Below are 24,410 nucleotides of genomic sequence, written 5' to 3'. Positions count from 1 at the left end.
AGAGTCTTATGCTTTCTGAGTTCCGAAGCACTATGAGTCAGATTATAACCCCTGAAATCATTTTGAAAGCAAAAACACAGTACAGAAGTGAATAAATATATCACAATGATACCTCCATAACAATATGCTACATATTTACCAAACTGTGTTTCAATGACATAAATCAGTTTATGCAAATGTGGAAAAATAAGTTGGAATCCAGTAATTACAAACAGCTTTTTGCAATTTGTTTATTCATTCAACAAACATTTTGTTGGGTCCCTGCTAGGTGTCAATGCTTGGTAAAGAATTGTGGTTAAAAAAAGAGAGAGAGAGAGAAACCAAGAAAGCAAGTACCTCTATATGACTAAAAAATTACCAAAACCACAATTTTTAATGTAATTTTTAGTAAAATCTTAAATGTATATCTATATTTGCATATGTATGTGCATGTGTAGATTTATATATGTGTGTGTACATGCTCCTCAACTTGCAGTAGGTTTACATTTCAATAAACCCAATAAGTTAAAAATAACATCCTAAGTTGAAAATGCATTTAATACATCTAACCTACTGAACATCCTACCTTAGTCTAGCCTACTCAAAACACATTAGTCTACAGTTGAGCAAAATCATCTAACCCAAAGCCTATTTTATAATAAAGTGCTGAAAAGATCGAAATTCAAAATTTGAAGTATGCTTTCTACTGAATGCATGTCACTTTCACACCATCATGAAGTTAAAAAAACTGTAAGTCTATCTATTATAAATGGGAAAGCGGTGTGTGGGGGGTGTTATGCACACACACATGCACACTTTATTGACCCAAGTTTTATCAGCATCAACTACTACAACCTCCCCAGAACATTGATATATTCAGTTGCTTCTGTTGGGTTTAAGAAATCAACCTAAACAGATGAGGAATCTCTGCACAGCAAGGGAAAAAAAACTCACAGTGCTGTTGAGAGAGGCTGAACTCTATTTTTGCTCTGAAAGAAAAGTGAGATGCTGACAACAAGCAATAAAAATTCCATCAAATTAGCACTGTCCTGCATTAGTGATGATAGAGCACTGAGGGTGTTGAGAAAGAAAATTTAAACACTCCTGAAAAGGAGCAGAAAATAATAATTATTTCTAGCACATAGCAGTTTGCTCTATTTTTATTTAGAGGCTAAGATGTCCCTTGGAAGGTTATATATTTTTTTAATGTGAGAGTGATCTCTGAAGTTGAATTATCCAAAGCTCTGCAGCACTGGGCTGACCCAAAGGACTGATCATTTCCAGGTCATGGAGCTTAATCTCCAGAAGTAAAGATTTTTTTCCTGATTCACCTCCCAAAGAAGCCAAAATTACAGCCCTAGGCCGGACAGGATGGCTCACGCCTGTAATCCCAGCACTTCAGGAGGCCAAGGCGGTTGGATCACCTGAGGACAGGAGTTTGAGACCAGCCTGGCCAACATGGTGAAACCCCATCTCTATTAAAAATACAAAAATTAGCTGGACCTGGTGGCATGCCTATAATCCCAGCTATTTGGGAGACTGAGGCAGGAGAATTGCTTGAACCCAGGAGGCAGAAGTTGCAGTGAGCTGAGATGGTGCCATTGAACTCCAGCATGGGCAACAAGAGAAACACTCTGTCTCAAAAATATTAAAATAAAATAAAATAACAGCCTTTCCTACCCTTTATCACAACCTACGGCACCTATCAGCACTTCTCCTTACTCTGTTCTACCTTTCTGTTCTTTCCATCGACCACTTTTTGACATAGCCTGCAATTTCTGTATGGATGATATGTGCGGTTTATCATCGGTACCCCCACACTAGACAATAAACTCCACAAGCAGGTATCTCTCTTCATTTAGAACAAGGTTTTCCAAAGTCAGCACTATTGACATTTTAGGCTACATAATTGTTATGGGAGTCTGTCCCCACAACAATTATGTAGCCTAAAATGTCAATAGTGCTGACTATTGACATTGTAGGATGTTTAGCAGCATCTCTGGCCTCTACCCACTAGTTACCAGTAGCCTCCCCACTCCTTTGTAACAACCAAAAATGTCTGCACACATTGGCAAATGTACCCAGGGGGCAACATCATCCTTATTTGAGAAAAATTGATCTAGACTAGTGTCTGAAAGATAACAAGACCTCGATAAGAACCATTGATAAATAAATGGTGAATGAATGAATGATCTCAAAATTAGGCTTGCATGTGGAGAATGACCTGGAAGAAACACACAAAGGGATCCAAGTTCTAGTCTGGGCCCTGCTTCTAATTAGCTATATGACTCCAACCTTGCGCTGTAGTTTTCCTTCCTGTGACATCGATCCATCTACTCATTCATCTATTCTGTGGCATCCATCCATCCATTCATTCATCTATTCTACAAATCCTTCTTCAGCAACTATGACATGCCAGACTGCCCTAGATGCTAAGGATACACAATGAACAAGACAACAAAGCCTGTGAACCCATGAAGCACATATGCTACTGGGATGAGACAGGCAATAACAAAAACAAAAATCAATAGCCAGGTAATGTCAAGTGGAATGTTTTCTATATATAATAAAAAACATGTAATATGTCAAATATTAAGCACAGAATGCAATTATTTTAGAAAAAGGGTCAGGGACAGCTTCTGTGAAGGGGTGATGTTTAAGCTGCAAACAGCTTTAAAAGCAGCTTTTCATTAAGAAATTTAAAAAGGCAGTCGCGCAAGGATCTAGAGAAAAGGACTTCCTAGAAGGGAGAATAGCAAATGCAAAGACCTTGGGGCAGGAATAGATTTTTGCTTTCCAAGAGCAATGGGAAGTTGCTGGAGGGTTTTAGGCAGGAGAAAGATATGTACTAACTTAGCTTTCAAAAGATCATGGAGGTGCTGCATGGAAACTAGATTGTAGGGGAGCGAAGGAGTGAAAACAGACCAGCTAGAAGGCAGTGGCACATAAGAGTGGTGAGTGATCAGGAATATGGCTTCGGCTAGAGATGGCAGGGGGTTGGGAGAAGTAAATATCGCAGAGCCCTTAGGAGAAGAACCAAGATTAAAAATGCAACTACATGTTGAAAAGCTAAAACGCAGCCTTCAAGTATATCCTCAAAAAAATTTTGCATAATTCTGGGTACAATGAAGAGAAGTAATCACACAGTCATAGAATGTAGAACAAAGGCTTGGAAGTTTCTTTTTTAAGGAACTATTTTCCTTTTTTAAGGAACTATTAACTAACCCTATTTTACCTAAAGGAAAACTCAAGTTGAGGAAGATGAAGGGATTTACCCAGGAGCAGTCTAGTTGGTGACATTTAAGAGATCTAGAGCTCAGGATTTTAGGAGTTTGACATCAACATCTGTCACATTTTAAAGGTTCTAGATAAAAAATTAATAGACACATGATTTTCCTTTAGAACTAAATAACGGAGAAATAAAAGTCTAAAATGGAGGAAAACTAGAATGTCACAGCATCTTCTTGGTGTGCCTTTGCTGATTTTCCTAATTTATATTGCACTTACAACACCTGACATGAAATCCTTGGAGGCTTAACATTGAATATGGGAGAGCTCTTGGAAAAATGTGCTGTCAAATTCAAAAGGATCCAAAATACACATTCAGAGCCAGCTACAGGAGGGTTTTGGTCAGCCTATTAAGCACACATTTAATTTTTCCTATGCTAAATCAATGCATACATAATGCATGGCCACAGTTATGATCTAAACCAAAACACACTAAGAGAGCCTCTGAAAAAATCTGGTGGGCCATAGACACACACAGTCCTCACATAGAATTGCCAAACCATCCTAGTTTTAGGTAAGAATCAAAGGGTAGGTTTGCATCAATTTAACTAAAGAGTCAAAGCTAAATCTCTCACCCAGTGTGTCTTTGGTTAATGTGCTTCTAGAATCAGAGCAACCTCAGAGGAAAAAGCCCCTGTGTTCTTCCTTTCCATCACTCAGAATGCTCTCTGGCCCCAGATCTCATCTGGGAGTCCTTCCAGAAACTCTGGCCTTACATAGCACCATCTGCTCATTCCCTATCCACTTTTCCCTTTGGTTTCCTGCTGTCCTCAACCAAGGAAGGCCCCTAAATGCTATTTCTACAGCCCATTCTCTTTACAGAATTACACCTTTTGGTTTGAGACAGTTTTCTATTTGCAGCTCCATGTGTGGCTAACAGATAAACAGAAATGGTAAGGTACATGTGAAATTAGGTTGTTAGCAAAATTTGAATCACAAACTTGCTCAGAATAATTTTTCCCTTTCTATTTTCAATAGTGGTGAAGATCTCAGAATGCATAGGGCATGATCACTAATCAGGAGGAGGGGGCAACCACACATTACTACAGTCTGATTTTAAATGCAAAGCCTACTTAGTGTTGCACTCGATGACCCCTTGAAGACCCTTCACAAATTGAGGATAACTAATTGCTTCATGAAAGTTTAAGAAAATATAATTTGGTTTCCTCAGAGAATTCTCCAGATGTGTATCTATAATATGTTCCCTAGATACTTACCAAATGAATAATCCTACCTATTATCAAGAAAACAAAAAATAAAAATATACTGAGACTTGTAAGAACACCTGTAAAAGAAAATTGCATATTGTTGGCCACTAATGCCTTTTAAACAGAAACAAATAATAATACTAAGACTAGCACCTCCCAAATTGAAGAGTACCTTTCATCAAAGCTGGTATGCATGAATTCCAAATTTAACATACCATTAATGACATATAATTATTTATAAATATTTTATCTGGATATAATTACATATAATCATTAACTAAAAAACAAAACAGAAATGATAGCTCAGACCTCTTCTATGCAGTAGTGGCAGAGTCATTTACATACATACAGTCATTAAGCAGAAGAACGTCTGAGTGACAATCTGAAATCCTAACACGCTGTGGAACCGAGCTGCAGGGAGTGTGCTTAGGAAAATGAGATAGGTCGCCCAATGCTGCCATCTTCAGATCACTACTGGTAATACGCCATTCTCGCAGCACTTCTGGCCGAGCCAAATGGGCGTGGCAAAGTTTGAAGGGATCAAGTCCACAGACACAGAATCACATCAATAAAATATGTAATGGTCCCATTTGGTGATTTATAAAAGCAGTCTATGCAAAAACCCTTCTTATGTTTGGCATGAGGCACCTGAAGTTCTTGCTAAGGTCACAATTAAAGAGATCTATGACTTTGTCAAGGAACCCTTGATGGGAAAGAAATTTACTGTTCCCATTTCCCTACTGAAGGACCCTTTGTCTCCCTCCTCTCACACCCTCTGCCTCCCTCCTTGAAATAATTGCATGGCCTCTTCCTGAGGGTCCTTCAATATTCATAAATTAGATTAAAATGATATATATAAACTTCTAGGAGGAAGCCCGAGTTGCCTACTTCTTTCACTTTCTTCAGGAAATTGGCTTACACATGTCATTTAATAAATAAATTCCTGAGTACGCAAATGAGGAAGTGTCTGAGTGCTATATTTTCTCTATGGCCTTCCCCAAAAATTTGATCATGCATATTGGTAGCATACAATTTAAAATAATCACATACATCATTCCACATCTAGAATTCCATTATCTATATATGCAGCATATAGGCAGGAAGTTATCAAAGAGAACTTAAAAGGGCCCTAACTGAGATGTGCCAAACATAACAAAAAGTTATACCCTAAATTTGGTGTACTTCACTTATAAGAGAATCCCTCGAGTCCTCAGATCCTAGCTATGCTTATCTTGCACACACTAAGTTCTAACAAAGCTTAGTCACAGAGCTTCCAAACCCACACCCTCACTTAGGAGGTGAACAAGAAAAATATGCAAAAAAGCAGCCCAACCCAAAAAGTCCAGTGATAGAATATTTGGTGTTTAAGTAAATAAATGCTCCATATTGACATTATCACTAAAGAACAGAATTCTTCTGACACAGAAATGTCAAGATAATAGAAAAACTTAGCCAGAAGAAGTCTTCCTCATTTATTAAGTGTTCACAACATGTTATCTTACTACCCATTGCGAAGTAGATAGAGCACTTATTAATTTCCACCTTACAGATGAGAATACTGAGATTCAAAGTTCGAGTGGTTTGCCCAGTTCCACAACTAGTGGTTGCCAGAGCTAGGAATCATGCACAAGTTTCCCAACTTCAAATCCAGCATTCTTTTCTTATCAGTAACTGCACTTATGGAAACAGGGCCACTATCAGCCAGTCACTCTGGCATAGCCCTTCCTGTTGTTGAAATACTGAAATAGTTCCAGGATGAGTGTAAATAGCTATCACCTCATGCTCCCAACCCCAGACGTTGACACTGCCCTTTCTAGGTTTCATCTCCCTCACCCTCCTCACCACTGCCTCTTCTTCATGATCTACCAAACAAAGGCTCAATATCTATAAAGCTGGGAATTCCAGGATCCTGCTCAGATGCAAGTCTAGCAAGCATCTGTTCTATTAGGGGCCCATGTCATAACAAAAAGATAAATCTCAGAAAAGAAGAATGTCACTCAAAGATATTCTAACCTCAGGGGTCTATAGCTCTGGTAAGTACAGATAAAAACACAAAAGAGGCTCTGTGGTTCACAGCCTTCCTTTCACAGTGTTTTTGTCTAGTTTTTGAGACAACTAGGATATCAATGTGTACACTTGCAAGGCTGTTGAAAGGTAAAGGCCCCTCAAGGTCCACTTTCACTTACCCCTTTACCACCTACCCCAGCTACTAGAGTTGGAATTTTTCTACACCAAAATGTCAGTTTACAAGCAACAAGTGTTTTCACACCTTTACCCAAGATTCTGTCATCTTGATTAAATTGCAAATGACAATAGTACTAAAATAAGAATGAGACTTTATGGCTAAACAGGAAGCTTTGGAATAGAAGTTTTAAGGCAATAAAAATCAACATTGGGAATCAGAAGTGAAAACAGAGCCTGCACTGCTTAAACTACAGAGGTCCCACTGCCTCTGAAATATCTATTCCAATATTATTCATCCAAACCTCCTGCCAGACATCAATTTTTGTTGTTTTTTCAATCATTTAAATGCCCCAAGAGTCACACATAAAACCAAATTACACTAAGACATCAATGACTATTTCAGCACTTTGTTTTGCAGAGCAAGGATTCTTGAGTTAAAAAAATCTTCTGGGCCGTGCCTGGTGGCTTACACCTATAATCCTGGCACTTTCAGAGGCCACGGTGGGAGGATCACCTGAAGTCAGGAGTCCAAGACCAGCCTGGCCTGTATGGCAAAACCCCGTCTCTACTAAAAGTACAAAAATTAACTGGGCATGGTGGTAGGCACCTATAATTCTAACTACTTGAGAGGCTGAGGCAGGAGAATCACTTGAACCCAGGAGGCAGAAATTGTAGTGAGCCAAGATCATGCCACCGTACTTCAGCCTGGGTGAGGGAGTAAGACTCCTTCTTAAAAAAAAACAAAAAATCTGGGACTAGGTTTCAAGGGATAGCAGAAAATACGTTTTTTCATGCTTTATTATTTTTCCCTGAGCTAGTCCTATGTAAATTATGAATGTAAAAAATGCTAGAAACTTAGAGCTGGAAGATGTTAGGGTTAGTCCAGAGTCCTAGTACTCACCAACGTGTCCTGTGCAATCCTACGGCTGCAGCTGCTCTGTAATGACAGCACACTCATGTCACATCTTGAAGCCTCCCTTTGGCAATAGGAAGCCACTAATCAAGCATTCACAGATTTGGGAGGTGGTCATAACATAGATTCCATGTACCACTGGTCCAAATGCCTGGCGCAACTGCAGCTACACCTAGATTTTCATTGTCGGATTTTACTATATACTTTCTTTGAGCCTCTCAATGAAACCTACCATTTCACTAGATTTCATAGCAAGGCTGTTGAAAAGGTGAAGACCTCTCAAGGTCCCCTCCCACTCTCACCCCTTTACCACCTACCCAGCTAGAGTGTACAAAACACTAGAAACTTGGAGCTGGAAGACATTAAGGCTGGTCCATAGCGAGCAGTAGGTCACAACTTCATTAAACCACATTTTTTTTAATTAAATATACTAAACTCCACTGTGCTAAGCTCTAGTTGAGATGAAAAAAGTAGCTGAAGAAATCATCTCTGTGCTCAAGAAAGCCACGATATGGCTAGAGACAGACTAATGAAAATAATAACAAATCTCTTTTGTTTTTACTCCTACCACAAACATCTCATTCTATCTTGAAATCATCTTGGCTTATCTGTCTCAGGACGTGAAAAATATGAAGCTTGTGTCAGACTTTGAAGGAGAAATGGGATCTTAGAAGGACTGCAAGAAGAGAAGTTACTGCAAAGAGCAAATGGTGTAGGACACTGGCCTGAGGTATTGGGAGGGGTGGGGGTGATGTCAGGGAACCCAAAAGGCACGTCATAGGAAGGTGGAGGTCGATCAAATTACAGAATGTACACAGAAAGAAAGACAAATTACAGAAAGCTTACAGGCTCCACTGGGACAAGCAGAGACGGCCTCTTTTACCAGTGATTTTCCTCATAGCAAGAGAGGGAATAACAAGTGGAAAAAAGAGAATAGTTGAGATTTGAGAAACATCTTGTCAGCTAGAAAAAGATGACCCTGAATTGTGAAAACAGCATACATTGTCTTAGGTTAAGAACAGCCATCAAATGAATTAAAATGTAAAAACCTAAGCTCTGAGGAAACATTATGGCAAACCTTGTGGAAAATTGATCATCAAATATAAGAGGGACATCCACAGGAAGAAAAAAAAGTGTCAGCAGAAAACAACTTTTATTGAAGAATACGTCAACATAGGCAATTTTCAGCAGTGCTGTTTTAGTCTGAATTTTTGTGTGTTTCTTAACTATTGCTTCCTATATCTTTTGGGTTGCTTTCAAGAATAAATGGATGATCGTGTTTAAGTGTTCTCTGGCCATTTCAGTTTTATTGCCCCTTCCTCAGCTTATCTGGGAGCATTTTCAACTGCAAAGAAGGCCACCTGACTTACAATTTAACACTAGTTCCTACACCAGCCTTTAATGCTATTTTCTATAATAAAATTTAAAAAAGAAAAAAATATATACCCCAATCTCTTCCTTTTACTCCTGGACTAACAGGAATGTCATGCATTCATGTGACATTGGTGCCACCCAAGCAGTTGGCCCACACTTAAAACTCTGGCAATATCCATCTAAGATACTCCCATCTCCAAGACTCAATGGTAGGTCCTGTTTTTACTCCTACCGCAAACATCTCATTCTATCTTGAAATCATCTTGGCTTATCTGTCTCAGGACGTGAAGAATATGAAGCTTGTGTCAGACTTTGAAGGAGAAATGGAATCTTAGAAGGACTGCAAGAAGAGAAGTTATTGCAAAGAGCAAATGGTCTAGGACACTGGTCTGAGGTACTGGGAGGGGTGGGGGTGATGTCAGGGAACCCAAAAGGCACGTCATAGGAAGGTGGAGGTTGATCAAATTACAGAATGTACATAGAAAGATACACAGAAAGACAAATTACAGAAAGATCACAGGCTCCACTGGGACCAGCAGAGACGGCCTCTTTTGCCAGTGATTCTCCTCAAAACAAGAGAGGGAAAAACAAGTGCAGAAAAGAGAAGAGTTGGAGTGATTTCAAGATACGGTCATCTGGTAGCCTAATGACAAACCTTCATTGTCTCACTGCTCTAGAGTAAAAGTCCAAACTTCTTTATATGGCAGAAAAGACCCTTCATGGCCTAGCCATCACTTTTCTCTCTAGTATTATCACTCAACCCTCTTCCTCCCAATTGTCCACCCCACAGGGAACTAGTGGCCATTGCACAGACTGACCCTGCTCTCTGCAGATTCCACCTGGGCCTTTTCACACTGTGTTCTCTGAAATGCTCTTGTCATTGCCCCTTTGTCTGATTTGTGCCCACCTGCCAGGTTAAGTGGCCCTCATCCCATCCCCAAGGTAGTGCATGTGAATCCACACAGAAACTACCAGGCTTCCTGCCTGTCCTCTCCACCAGACCCTGAGCTTCCTGGAATCAGGAGCAGGGTCTGACTTTTGTTGTTGTTATTAGTATTGGTGTTGTTGATGTTGTTGTTGAATTCCTGGTCTCTATCATCCTGCCTGACATGCAGAAGGTACTCAGCAAATAGTTAAGGTAGGAAGGAAGGAAGAGAGGGAGGAGGAAATAGATAAGCAAGAAAAGTTGCCCTACAAGCCATGCCAACAGTCAATGCCAGCCTTCTGAGGGAGTCATTACTAACCTCAGCCAATTTTCCAGTATCACAGACTTTGTAAAAGTCTACAGTAGCCATCAGAGTGGTTTTCACTTGTAGGTTCAGAAATAGATCTGTTCTTTGATCTCTCTCTCTACCCGCTTTAAACAACAGCCAGTGGCCCCCAAGTCAGTGAGGGAGGGTGGAACCGGCCTCCTTGCCACAGTCAGGCCCTAAGACACCACAAGCCTTCTGGAGTATGGATGAAGGTTGATTGGCAGGTAGCTCCTATAGAAGCTCAACAGCAGTTTTGTGGTTAAGTGGTTTCTGGTCTCCCTCATTACAAGCAGCAGTGCTGAAGACCCATTGATTCTGACATCTGAAATCTCATCCAAAATTGTCCAGGGGAAAGTTTTTCAGTTTGCTGCTTTTGAAGGTTGTAGCCAACTGGAGACTAGCCAGGGAAAATGCTAGAGTATAGAGGAGTTTGTGACAGATTCAAGTTCCAAAGTGCCTCAAAGCCCAGCCCATTCAGAATTAGCAGCTATGAGGAATTTCTATCAGCATCACTGCCCAGAGCTTCATTTAGCAGATGATGAAACACAAGATCAGATAGATGCTATTTTTTCTTGGAGATGAATCTGTGAAATGTCCATCCATCCAATTCTGTTTTCCACAAAATTACATGGCTCTTTAAAACTGGGTTCTACAAATACAAACAGGCTTCTTTTATTCTTTCCAGACCTGCAGGTATTTTGAGTTTCACAAATCAAAAGCTAGTTATATCTTCAGCAGTCTCACTCATTGGACCTTAGAAATAGTGCATGAGCCTCAGTGCAACATCTCCATAACAAAGCAATTGACAGAGTTTGGCTCTCCTTGTAAAGCAATTCCATCTTTTTCCAAATGATCCTTTGCTGAACTTACATAACTAGCTACCTTGAAATAGCTAAACTTCACTGTGAGGACACAGACACACACACACACAGGTACACATCATTTTCATATCAGGTGCATGGATCAGCATTCCATTTATTTATGTGCTTAATCTACTTTGCACAGAAGACCTGCTTAAGCAAATGCTATAGCTTTGGCAGTGCTCAGGAACTGACTTTTATAGTCTAAGCAATTCTGAGCTCCTTGAAAAAGAAGAAAACTGATGAGCACATTCTCAGCCATTCATCCTTTGGCATGCCCTAAAATGTTCTGCATCAAATCACACATTCTTCCCAGATGTGGTGATTTTAAAGGTCAGCTCTCGAATGCTAGTATGAAAAATGAGGTTTTTACGGACTCCCATGTGAGCTGTGGGTAGTCACCACTGCCTTTTAGAGGGTCATTTTATTTTTATTCCTGCATTACTAAAAGCAACACACTCCTAGACATTTGGTCTAAAGAGCTTGCATTTTCCCACCTATTTCTTTCCAGGCAAGGCAGAGAATCCTGGAAGATGATTATATGTCTAAAAACTGACAAGAAAGATATGGTTGGCAGGAAGAGTCATTCTTGCCACTCCATTGCACTGAGCAGTCTTCTATTTTAAGTTTTTATTAATGAAGTCATGTTTCTTTTCTAGTCACTAACCTTCACCACTACCATCATCATCTCTCATGCTCAGAGTTAACACCAAGAATTTATATGTGTAAATGGGGCTGAAAAGATATACCTGTGGACTGGGGTCCCTGTCATATTGAGGGTCTATTGGTAATTGAACCTCTGGAAGGAATTTAAACTCAGTTGAATTCACCTATCACTGATAATAATCACTGCCGGTTACTGAAGCCTGCACTCCACCAGACACAGTGTTAAGCACTTTACAACATATTCACAACAATCCTGTGAGGCAGACACTAGGAAAGTGATATAATGTGGTAGTTTGAGCATTGACTTTGGAGTGAGAGACCAAGGTTCAAGGGCATGCTCTGCCATTTACTTGACCTTGGAGAAATTATCTAATAATTCTGAGTTTTAGGCTTCCTGTCTGTAAAATGAAGAAAATAAAATAACTACTTCTTATCAAAGTTTTATTATTTGCCAGTGCTAAATCCCCCATTTCACAGATGAGGAAACTGAGATGTAGCTTGAGTTACTTCTGCAAATTCAAAGGCCATGGAGGTAGATTGGAACCAGGTGTGTCTAAACCTCAACGTTTATGCTGTTTATCCCATACCACACTGACTTCCTTCTGTCCCTGGAGTGGCTCAATATTGCATGACCCCAGAATCGATGTTTACATCATGTTCTTGACAGTTGAGTTTGGTGTGTGCCAGAAAAGACAAGGGTCTGTCTAGCTTTCCTGCAGCCATCCTGCCATGGCCTGCCCTGAGGTAGGTACCTTCATTTTCTTTGTGACTTCTGAATGTCCTAAGAAACCTAATACAGGCCTGTTGGAAGCCAGTGAAGAGCACATACTATAAACAAGTCACAAAAGGAAGACAGTCCTCTTAGTCTCACAGGTTGGAAACAGCACTCCAATTAGCACTGCTCAAGAGAGCTGAGATTACAATCAATGAGGCTAGGTTAGAAATACAACATGCTGTGTCTCTATTAAAAAGCCATATTACAAAGCACAAAACAAAATACTATGTAATATTACTTTCCAGCATTCTACTTATGTTTGCATTATTTGATGGAAACAAAATTAATTTGGTAAAAGATAGTGAAAATTTATGAGATGGTAAAAGATGATGACTTGAAATACTTCTGGGGTCTCATAACAAGTTATTTTGCCAACCTACTCTCCAGCTCTGGCTCCTAAGAGAGCTGGTGAGTTTGCTGCTGCTTAGAATGACAGTCCCTTTCTTCTCTTTTGCTTCCCCCTAATCAATCAGTAGAGGCAGGACAGGCAGGTGATTGAAGATGAAGCTCCACTTCCCAGTGGAGGATCATGAACCCCATCTAAGGGTTCAACGGTAACTCAACCGTGGGCAATTGGCCCCTGGTATAAAGCAATCTGACTGCCAGAGAAGCTGGTATTGTTTTCATCTTTGTTTCTGAGAGAAGCTAGGAATCTGGATGTCATTTGATAGTCTCTGACATGTACATGTAGGGAATTTTTTTACATTGCAAGCAAGATACAGGCAAATACGCATGCACACACACACACACACACACACACACATGCTCCTCAGATATTAGCCAGACCAGAAGATGCTGCTTTGTAATCCCTTTTTCAGAGGATAGCATGATTTGAAGGGCCTGAAATTTTTGTAACACTTTGTAACAGCAAATTGCCTCTCCAGGTTGTTGAACAAGTACCTCTGCTGTCTAACTTGGTCACAACTTACCCTAACACCCTAAACTCCTGAAAAGTGGTTTGCTAGACTGGACCAGGATTTAGAAAACTAACGGCTCAGCCCCTGCCATTATTCTGCTATATGGTCTTATACATGCTATTTAACTTGTTCGAGCCTCCCTTTATTCACCTATAAAATGGGGAATTCTTTCCTCACCAAAATTGTATTCAGCACCAATTGTGTGTGCAGCATCATGTGAATGAATATCAGGACTGTGTTAAGAGATAATATGATTCCTGCCTCCCTTGAAGTGCCATTGTGAGACTTACATGAATGAACACATGTTGGATGCTAACTAAATGTAAGAGCTGTAACTTAGGAGAAGATTTTCTGCTCTGGGCCAATAAAGAACGCGGTTATCTGTGTGGTGATTCATCCCATCTCAGGGCTCTGATTCGGCAAAGAAATTACATTCTGGTTAGGCAAGCATAGGCTTAATTACAGGTCAACAGTTTCTGACTCTCAATCTAAGGAGTTTTCCAGCATAACGATAGGCCATTGAGATGCAAACGTTTCCTGAAGTATTAACATCTATCAGTAAGCATATGCAACAGCAAATTAAAAATGACCAATTTGACTGCTGAGAAAGCCTCCCCTCAGGAAGCCACCTTTCATCCACCATCCTGCTCCCTGAATTTGACATCAGTGCCCCTCTTCTTTTATGTTTGCCTTCACAAGCTATAAAGTCCCTGTTGACTTATCTATATCCCTCGGTAGACTGTAAGCTCTCAAAAAGTATACTAGTTGTTTCACAATTGAATTCCTAAGTCCTGATGCATAGTAGTTAGTTGCTCAGTAAATATTACTTAAAGAGTAAATTAATGGAACATAACTGATTCTATCAGAACTGTGGAAAAGATGTTTAGTAGGAATACAATAAGAGTATGCCTTTGCTAGAACACCTTTGTAAAGAAGCAAAACCCATCGCCTTTATCTTGCCCATTACAGCCTTGGTGTTTTTCTTGGAAAAACCAAGGCTTCTTAATTAGATTTGAAAGAGGAAAAAGTGAACAGCCAAAAAAAAAGGTTTTCATGAGAGGTAAACAATTAAACATTTCTAAAGTATGTCATTTTAATGTACCTCCTCTTGTTTTATTAGAGAACTTTTAAACCTTGCTAGTTAGACACCAACATAGAACCGCTGTGTACAAACATGAAGACATATCCAAAATGCATCAAAACTAGAGCAAGCAATATCTTTTGGAACTCTTCCAATAGCTTCTTTGCATACTTTTATGTTAATGAAGCCATCTTACAGCCAAACTGCAAACACCTGGCTGGAGTTCTCAGAAGCTTGAACTCATAAGGAGGAGCAGCCAAGATCTGAAACCCCAAATTTATTGCTTTATTTAGTTATTCGGGGAGGGCCGCATGTATTTATGAACAGCATCACTCCTAATCTGCTTAAGAAGTTTAGTCAGGAATTCATTGGTACAAACAGTATTTTCTCATTTGCTTTCCCCAAGCTGTTTCCTGTGACTTGCCTTTCTCTATGCTCAGGGGAGGTGTGCTATTAACTCAGGGGAAGCCTCCTCCGTCTCCAAGGAGAAGGTTGACATCTCTAAGGGGAGGCCTTACCTCTATTATTTATGGTTAAAACACTTTACATTGCAAAGTAGTATGCTATCTCCATCTGAAAGCATTTGGTAATATAAACTGCATAGTCGGCACTTCAGAAGGGAAAACCTGAGTTGTTGAAAATTAAAGAATTGCCCAAGGTCGCAGGGAAAAGTAAGAAACTCTCCAGGGGCCTTTCCTGGACATGAGTGCTTTCTGAGATGGCCACCTAGAAGTCTGAGAGTACAGTCATGTGAAACATGCTAGCTGGCATTTTTTGAACACTTAGCACTGCGCTAAGCAGCTTCACAATGCATTATCTCGTCAATTCTTACAACAGCTCTACAAGATTGGATAGTATCATTCACTGCATTTTAAAGATGACAAAACCGGGGCACAGAAAGGTTAAGTAACTTGTCCAAGGTTACTGACAAAGATATTCATCTTAACCAAACTCCAATCAGGTTCCTCTGAGCTATTTTTCCAGCAACACCTTGACTTTGGTGCTTCCGTGCTCATGTCTGCATTGTCCAATGTTAGCAAGAATCCTGCTAAATTGTTTAATTTAGCCAGAATCCCTCACCCTTGACATCTGATCACCCTCAATATCTGATTGGAATCGCACTTGATATTTGATCACCCTCAGTATCTGATCAGATTCCTCATCGCCTACCTTTCCCCAGATGGTGTCTGAATCATCCTGGCCTGCCTTCTACAAGAGTCCTGTAAGGTCAGTTTAGCCAGATTCCCTCCTTGGCCCTGAGGCTGCCTCTTAGGTTGTTGTTGTTGTTGTTGTTGTTGTTGTTGTTTTTGAGACAGAGTCTCTCTCTGTTGCCAGGTGCCAGGCTGGAGTGCAGTGGCACAATCTCAGCTCACTGCAACCTCCGCCTTCTGGGTTCAAGCAATTTTCCTGCCTCAGCCTCCCAAAGAGCTGGGACTACAGGAGTGTGCCACCACACCCAGCTAATTTTTTAGTAGAGATGGGGTTTCACCATGTTGGCCAGATGATCTCAATCTCCTGACCTCGTGATCCTCTTAGTCACTCTCCATCCACTGAGCACCACCTCCCCAACCCTGCTCCTTGGCTACAAATTCTCATTTTTCTTTGTTGTATTAGGAGTTGAACCCAATCTCCCTCCCCTACTTCACAATCCCATTGCAGTGGTTTCCTCACCTATCATGATAGTCCTGCATGCAGTCTTCCTTGCCATTCTTTAACAAGTGTTATGAATAATCTTCTCTTTAGCCTCATCCAGCCAGTAAGTGACAGAGCCTGGGTATAAACCCAGGTAAGTTAATCCCCAAACCTGCATTCTTAATTACCCAGCATGCTATGCTATGCTATGCTATGCTATGCTATGCTATGCTATGCTATGCTATGCTATGCTATGCTATGCTACACTATACTGCCTCACCAGCAGGTCCCTATGGTGCACAGCTCAGCAAAACCGCATAGTGTCATCTACAGTAGAGTTTACTCGATTTTATGGATTCCAGTTTCCCTTTTACATCCTACAATATGAGTGTCTGGGACCGAGTGCAGTGGGGGAGCTTTAGAATACTTTTGCTACTGGCAGATGTATGTTTATGATCTAAACTCAAAATAAGAACAATGAGATATTGATTAGACTGGATGAACGTAGCTCTCACTAATGGGGACAAAACTAAAGGAAAATGTGAAGATTGAGGAAACACGTATGGAAAACAATTCTTTAATTAAAAAGTGGTATCTGCTCAATTGTTCTCAAAACAAAGAAGGAAAAGCAAACGAAACTCATTAGCCACAGCTAATGTTTGTAAAAGACTTTGCAACTTAGTTGAGTGAAAGTCGCAAACCCCATATTTCTAGAATGTACCCTATTTATTCTTTCTTCTGCAGCTATAAAAGATAAAGACCCTCCTGACAGCACAAGTCTTTGCCAAATGGATGCACCCCTCCTTTCTCCAAAGCCAGAACTTTCTTTTAGTAAGTTCTTATTTGACTTGGCAAAATGACTTTTCAGAAAATCTAGAAGACTACATACCAAAATGTTAAGAGGGTTTATTGCCACTGTGATAGTACAAATGGTCTTTAATTTCCTTCCTTATTTATGTTTTAAAATTTTTCTACAATAAATATATGTTACCTTTTTAATAAGAAGGAGAATAAAAGGTTTTTGTAAAGACGTAAGCCCTCTCAGGAAAGAATTCCCTGAGTCACCCTGCATCAGCTTTCTCTTTGTTGCTGAAGAGTTGATTTTTTTTTTATGGACATTCTAAAGGACAGACTTTCAGATCCTGAAAAGAATGATAAGCAACCCCCTCACAAGGTGATTTATTCCTACCGAACCTAACATCAGTTCTTACTTACCCCTAGTCTGGATTTAAGCCCTCAAATGGCAGCATTTCCATTTCCTGGGAGACCTTTCCCCAGTGCAAACTTCACCCATTAGAAAGAGTTCAGAAATGCCCGTCCTTTTGATGACAAGCATATAAAACCTTAAGCAAACTGCAATATTTCTAAGAAGAGAGCAAAGAGATTTCTAATCACTCCGTGTTCAATCTCATGTCATGTTTCTTATTGTGATACCATTCATTGTGGTGGCTCATAATGTACAGTAATACATTTTACATCTACTAAATGTATTCTGGGTTTTTATAACAGTTCGGAAGAATAGTTTTAGAAATCCTTTTGACTCCTTTATTTGAAAACTACATTTGTGGAATAGGGTAATTAAATTCCTATAGTTTAATATAACATTACCTCTGCTATTCTAGCTCATAAAAAATCTCAACCATCTTCTTTCTGCTTTTGCTGGAAATGGAATTACACCACAGATATTTGTTAATACAAGTCTAAGATTTTGAGAGCCTACTCCATTGTAGTTAAACCAGAAAACTCTTTCTTTTGTACATCTTTATGGAAATTAAAATGACTGCAGAAATCTTCTGTGCTTGATGAATGTTTTCTAGCTTCCTTTGAGAAGAAAAAGTAAGAAGGCCTCAATGTCGGGACTTTTGAATTATGGAAAGAACTAGAGAATTGAGGGGCTTAAAATATCCAACAATACACCTCCTTTGGTGCAGTTAGAATTTTTTAGATAATGGTGAGATGAAGTATTACCAGACCTGGCTATGATGTAGATAATATCATACATACATCACTAAAGTATGCCATCTCCTTTGCTCCTTATTCAAAATTGGGTGATAGAAGAACATCTTCATTTAAAAGATGACATTTGAGACAAAAGAGGTAATAAAATTTGTTTCTTTGTGCCTAAGCTGAGCACAAGGTTAGGAAGTAACAAATCTGACACTCAAACCCAGCTATGCTAACTTCAAGTTCAGATTCTTTTCATCACATGGCACCACACCACATACCGCACATCAAACATCCCACATAGTATCTTCATCAAGCTCAGATAAGTGCTGAGAGATCCCGCTGTTGACGATGATGCTACTGCATGGATAAAATGAAGTATATACAGAGCACAGTGGGTTCAGCACCCAACTCAGCAGAGAATGAAGAGTTACCAAGGTAGTTCTATCATTATGAGTTTCCAAATATCTAAAATAGGATTGTGTTACTTTGTTTCTCATCTGCAGTTATGTGGTGGCTCTCTGAGAGCCCTAGAATACAGTTATAAATAACAAAGAAAGATTTGAGTTGCAAAAATATATAACTATTCCAGATCGCAAATGTATTTGTTTCTGAACATAGTGAGCAATGCAGAGTTCTTGTTTGTTTTTCTAATTTCAGACAACTTTGGTGTTATCATCATAACACAAATAGATGGCAAACACTTCATAATGGCAACAACAAATATCATAAGGAAAACATGCACATACGGATAGAATGAAGCATCCTGGTATACAATACCAAAGTTCTCAGAAGAGAATTAGCAGGCAGTGTGGCCTCAGAGCACCCATGTAGAAAAAGACCAAGAAAAGGTAGTGGTGAAAACAGTGGAAAAGGACAGAAGTTAAGGTCTAAGTGACTAGTTAAAGAATTAGAGTGTTTCTTGCAAGATCTACTACTTTTCTATATGCACAGCAGACATAAAAGTGAAATTAATGACTTGGAATAGATATTATTAACTTTTAATTGTTACTCTTAGAAATAACACACAAACTAAGCATCCACACAAACATCTCAATTAAGAATGTATAAAAGCACATTCCTCCCAGCCCTTTGTCAGCTTTGTATCAAATGATCCAAACAGCTGAACTAGTTCAAAGACTCTACATGGAATAAATAAGCCTGAGGCTTATTTCAAGCTTTCTGTAGAGATACTAAAGTGGTCATTTTTAATGTCATCCATGTTCAGAAAGAACTACAGCTGTGCCTAAGTCTTTTAACATCCAAAGATTCCCCATCCCTAGCCAGGCAGGCAAAGACAAGAGGGACCAGGAAACAAGATAATATCCTCAGCAGGTGGGAAAATATTAATTAGCAATTTATAAACTAAGGTTACCTATATAATTACACTTCTAATATAAATTGTGGTTATTATTAGTTTAAGACTGACTGTGCATTTCATTACCACTCTCAGCATGAGAAAATACTGGTAATACCTGAAAATTCAAATACACTTGATTCATGACCATCAAAAGCCCCAATCAATGCAAATTCTTTTACTTGAAAAAAATAAATTGTTTTAATCAAGGAAGTACAAACAGAACCCTGTATTATTAATTTCCTGACACTTCTTTCCTGCAAAAAAAAAAAAGAAAGCTGATGGTCTGGTCATGTTCACAATGAATTTCACCCTTTCAGAAAACATTCCAGATTTATAGCTCCTAAAATGTGTTTCTTGGAATATTAAAAGCCTGGGATGCTAACATCCATTTCATTAAAAGAGACCACTGTGATGACATAATGTATTTTCTTTCTTTTTGTGTTTTGTATTTTGTACAAAGATTTGTATTACTTGTCAAGTGCACTCCATAGCAATCAGTATCTAAATGTTTAGGGTTCTAGCCTTGCCATTATCAGAGTTCAGATGTAGCCACTTCCACCCTTGTCCTGGCCAGATGAAGAACCAATTTCTAATTTACTATTTCAGTCTATTCTCATTTGCTTTGTGTCTCTCTCTGTCTCTTTTTCATCCCCCTTCTGTCTCTCTCTGTCTCTGTCTCTTTCCCCCTCGCTTATCTAGTGAAATCCATGGTTCTGCTTATAATAACTATACGCACTGGTCACCCTTTCTTTCTCAGCTGGGAGTACAAACAGCCAGTCCCTCTTTGCATGCCAGTTATCTGTTCTAATATTATTTTTGATTGAAAAATCATGGTTGTATGTATTTGTGGGATGCGATGTGATGTTTTGATATTTGTACATGACATGGCATGACTAAATCAAGTTAATTAACATGTCCATCATCTCATCTATCTATTATTTTTATGGTGAGACATCTGAAAGTTACTGTCTTTGTTATTCTAAAATGTACATTATTATTGACTTCAGTTACCCTTCCATTCAATAAACCTCAAAACCTATTTCTTCTATCTATCTAAAACTTTATTCTTTGACAAACAATTCTTAAGTTCACTTTTTTAATACTTTAATATTTCCAAAATGGAGCTTCATTTTATAATATCAAAAATTTTGCTAGCTGAATCTATTTCTTTCCAAAGAAAAGTCACTATCAAATTAAGAATATGTTTTATAACCAATGGCACCTTCAAATGGAGGAGATATGGTAAGTTTAGAAAAATAACGTTTTACCACTTTTGGAGATTCACTCCACATATTATGTTATTAAAGGTTCTAAGAAGTTTGTAATCCCAGCACTTTGGGAGGCCAAGGTAGGTGGATCACCAGAGGTCAGGAGTTTGAGACTAGCCTGCTGAACAAGGTAAAAACCTGTCTCTTCTAAAAATACAAAAATTAGCTGGGCATGGTGGTGCATGCCTGTAATCCCAGATACTTGGGAGGCTGAGGCAGGAGAATCACTTAAACCCAGAAGGTGGAGGTTGCAGTGAGCTGAACGATGCCATTGCACTCCAGCCTGAGCAAAAAGAGAGAAACTCCATCTCAAACACACACACACACACACACACACACACACAGTTGTTTATTTAAGCCAGTGTTTTCCAAATATATTTGCCTATGAATCCCTCCTTTTACAGAACTTATAATACCATTTCATAAGACTAGGATTTCAGGAACTGGTTCTGAGAAAGACTCCTTATTCCTTCATTACCCTTGGCCAAGACTCTTCTCTCATCAGCATTACTGAGACACAGTAACAGAAATCCTTCAATCAGAAAGTGAAGGTAAACATGTTTCAGGGTTGACAGAACTGAATGGATGACCTAAAACTCTTGCGGAGGAAAAATTCCAACTGGGCCAGAGGCCGATTTATTCTGCTTTGGAAACATCTGTGGTATATTCATACTGATTGCTTTTCCCTACAGATGATGCACAGCTTTGTCTGTTTCAAATGCTTTTATGATATGAGAAATGAATAGACTGAATTGAAGCCATCTGCATCATAGGATGGGATGTACTGTTTGAAGAAAGATGTCCTTTTACATTTTCTAACATTTGGGGGAAGGGAAATCAATATATTTCAGGGACTAGTTCCTAAATTCATCTGATCAGTAAATTTCTGTTTGCATATTTGTATAAAAATAAGTAATGTAAGTCAAATGAGAAAACAACAGATAGAAGATGGTGAAAGCAGAGACACAAAACAGAAGCAATGACATGGCTCTCATAGATGCAAAAGTCCATTTCAGGGCTTGAGTAAGTCATAAATATACTCATCTCATACAATATTTATCTGGTGATATCCTGTTCATCCAGTTGTTAGAAAAGCAGGAAAAATACGGAAATAAGGATAAAAGATTACTAAGTGCCTTTTGAAAGACATACTCTAGTATTGTCTAAGGGATCCGCATGTCTAAAATGTCACCCACCTCTTCTACTAGCAAGTGTGGTCCTTGAATCTTCAGCATCAGCATCATGTGGGATCTGTCAGGAATGCCAAGTCTCAGGCCTCACTCCAGACTTACTCTGTCAGAATCAGCATTTTAACACGATCCCCAGGTTACTCTGTATACATCACAGTTTGAGAAGCACTGATCTAGGGGATATAATCTTTGTCTGACTTTCTATTTATTGATTAGGGTCCACACACTGTAAAGTTCAATGCTAATTTGTGAAGATTGATAAATTGCAAATTATTTTTGTCCACCAGACATGCAAATAATTTCTGCCTGGTAGAAAAGATAACCTCAAGGTTATAGTTTTATTACCCTGGAGAGCATAAACCATTTTGCATCTTATTTCAGTATTCTTTCTTTCAGTGACTATATTCTCAGTCTCTCAAATTCTTCTTTGAACTAGATTTACCATCCTGCTTTTCCCTTGTTAATGGGTGTTAAATAAATCTTTGACACATGTTCAGTGCATATGCATGAGAGTCATGTTTGTAACTGTTTAAAGTTGTAACTCAAAACCAGCACCTCTCAACAGCAATAAGATACTTATCTCTACTGAACACTGTAATAGCTGTCTTTTCTTAGGAAAAATATTGTGCTGTCCAGAAAACAGTAATTGAGAATGTAGAATGTGATATAAAGATGAATCTAGCATGGGCTTGTCCCTCAAGGATGGTATAGTCTAAAGGTAGAATATAACTTTAAATACAAGGACAGAGAACTGAGCCATGAAGCTCTGTTTCAGCTTGCAGATAGCACTTGCAACTGAAGAACATTTTGTCTTGTTTTAGTTTTTAAATTTGAAGCCCTTTAGCATAATATATATTCTCCAGTTGTCCACATGCTCTAATACTCCTTATTATCTTATAACCGTCTGTTTTACACATGTGTGCTACCTAGTTGGCCACTGAAGTAGCATTTAAGTTTACAACTGCTAACATACATGTTAATCTATTAAATTCAATTCCACTAGCACTACAGTGGTAAATAGTTGGTCTCAAAATTATAACTACACTCTAAGCAGCCTTTATTGAGAATATTTTTGCATATCTATCACACACAGACCTTGGACGGCTATGATGAGTATGAAGAGTGCTGCCAAAACTAGTGATCTTATTCATTACCCACCAGAGGGCAAATTATTTACATGTACAACAATGCATTTGAAATACATTTTCTAAGCATTGTCATCAATTTCTTCAGATACAAAAGAGTTCATTTAAATGGTTCTCAGGGCATAGAAATTATTGCCCACATTAAACAGCAGAGATAGCTTTATTCTCAAAACTGAGCATTATTAAAACATCAAAATAAATATTCTATGGAAATATAGCAAGGAAACAGAGTAGCCATAGGCAATATAGTCTGGTACCTCTGAAAATCAGACCAAGAAGTTCAAAACTGCTTTGGACAAAGAGTTTGGCGGTGCCGATCAGTCCTAGTAGAGTTTGTTTTCTTCTTTAGACAGATTTGTTGATAGTGTATCACAGAAAGTTATTATATGTCTGCTTTCACTAGGCATGACTCTCTTTTTCATAAGTGCTTAAATTCACTAAGCAAAGAAAAACAGGCACTATAGAAACAGCATCATTAATAATATAAATCTCACCTAGAGTCAAAGAGTAATATGGCCTGTCTCATTGTTCTGCATAAATAGTGATTTCCATGGCTTTCCATTTGTCCTCTCTATAGATTTTTCTCCTTTGGTGCATCTCATTGCTCATTTTCCTCTACTTCTTCAGAAGACTTAATGTGAACAACTTTGAGGAAATTAGCCAATATACCTCTATTTCTCATCTGGCCTCACTAGCTACCACTATCCCTTACCCTGGACTTTTTATCCCTTTTTATCTTACTGACCTGAGCTCTTAATCTTTTTGTTTCTTCAAGTGGGTCATTAAATTTGCCTTCTAGTTTCAGTATATGGTTTGAGGTTCATTAATATGCATGGTATCCAACAGGTTATTTATTCTAGGACTTACTTTGAAATTGCCTGGTTGGAATCTTGTTTTCTTTCAAGACTATCTTCTGGCAGTTTTCTATTCACTTTGTTTTTAACTAATGGATGGGATGTGGCTCTTGAAGTCAACAGCAGTTTTAGTATCATTTCAGGAACAATCTCCCTTAGCCTCCTCACACTGCGTGAGGCTATCCTCCTCCATACTCTCCACATCATACAGAAAAATCCTTCCGAATTTCTCTTTGGTCTGCAAAACACTATTTGAGGTAAATGGGCAGTCTATAGAACTGGGAAAATTCAGAACTGGAAGGCTTATGAGATACAGAAGGTCAGAGTGAGTTGGGCTGGGAGCTCAGGAAATATCAAGAAAAGAGAAATGAGTGAATCAGGCAAAACCATGGTGAGGCAAACACCCACTCCCATTCCATCCCAAATTCTTCACTGCATTTAAAGCAGTTATGTTAAGTCCTTTGGAAGTTCACACTTTTTTTTTAACTGTCAAAGTCATCAAAGGACTGCAGGTAGGCT

At 38.9% G+C, this 24,410-nt stretch overlaps 1 protein-coding gene across 1 annotated transcript in view; it reads right to left on the bottom strand.

Moving 5' to 3' along the window:
* The window catches only part of TPH2 (tryptophan hydroxylase 2), a 97,908-nt gene that overhangs the window by 14,442 nt on the left and 59,056 nt on the right, over window positions 1–24,410 (bottom strand). The window lies entirely within an intron of this gene.

Source organism: Callithrix jacchus, chromosome 9 (assembly GCF_049354715.1).
Source record: "Callithrix jacchus isolate 240 chromosome 9, calJac240_pri, whole genome shotgun sequence".
NCBI classification, from domain to species: domain Eukaryota; kingdom Metazoa; phylum Chordata; class Mammalia; order Primates; family Cebidae; genus Callithrix; species Callithrix jacchus.
This window is presented reverse-complemented; position numbering and strand designations above follow the sequence as displayed.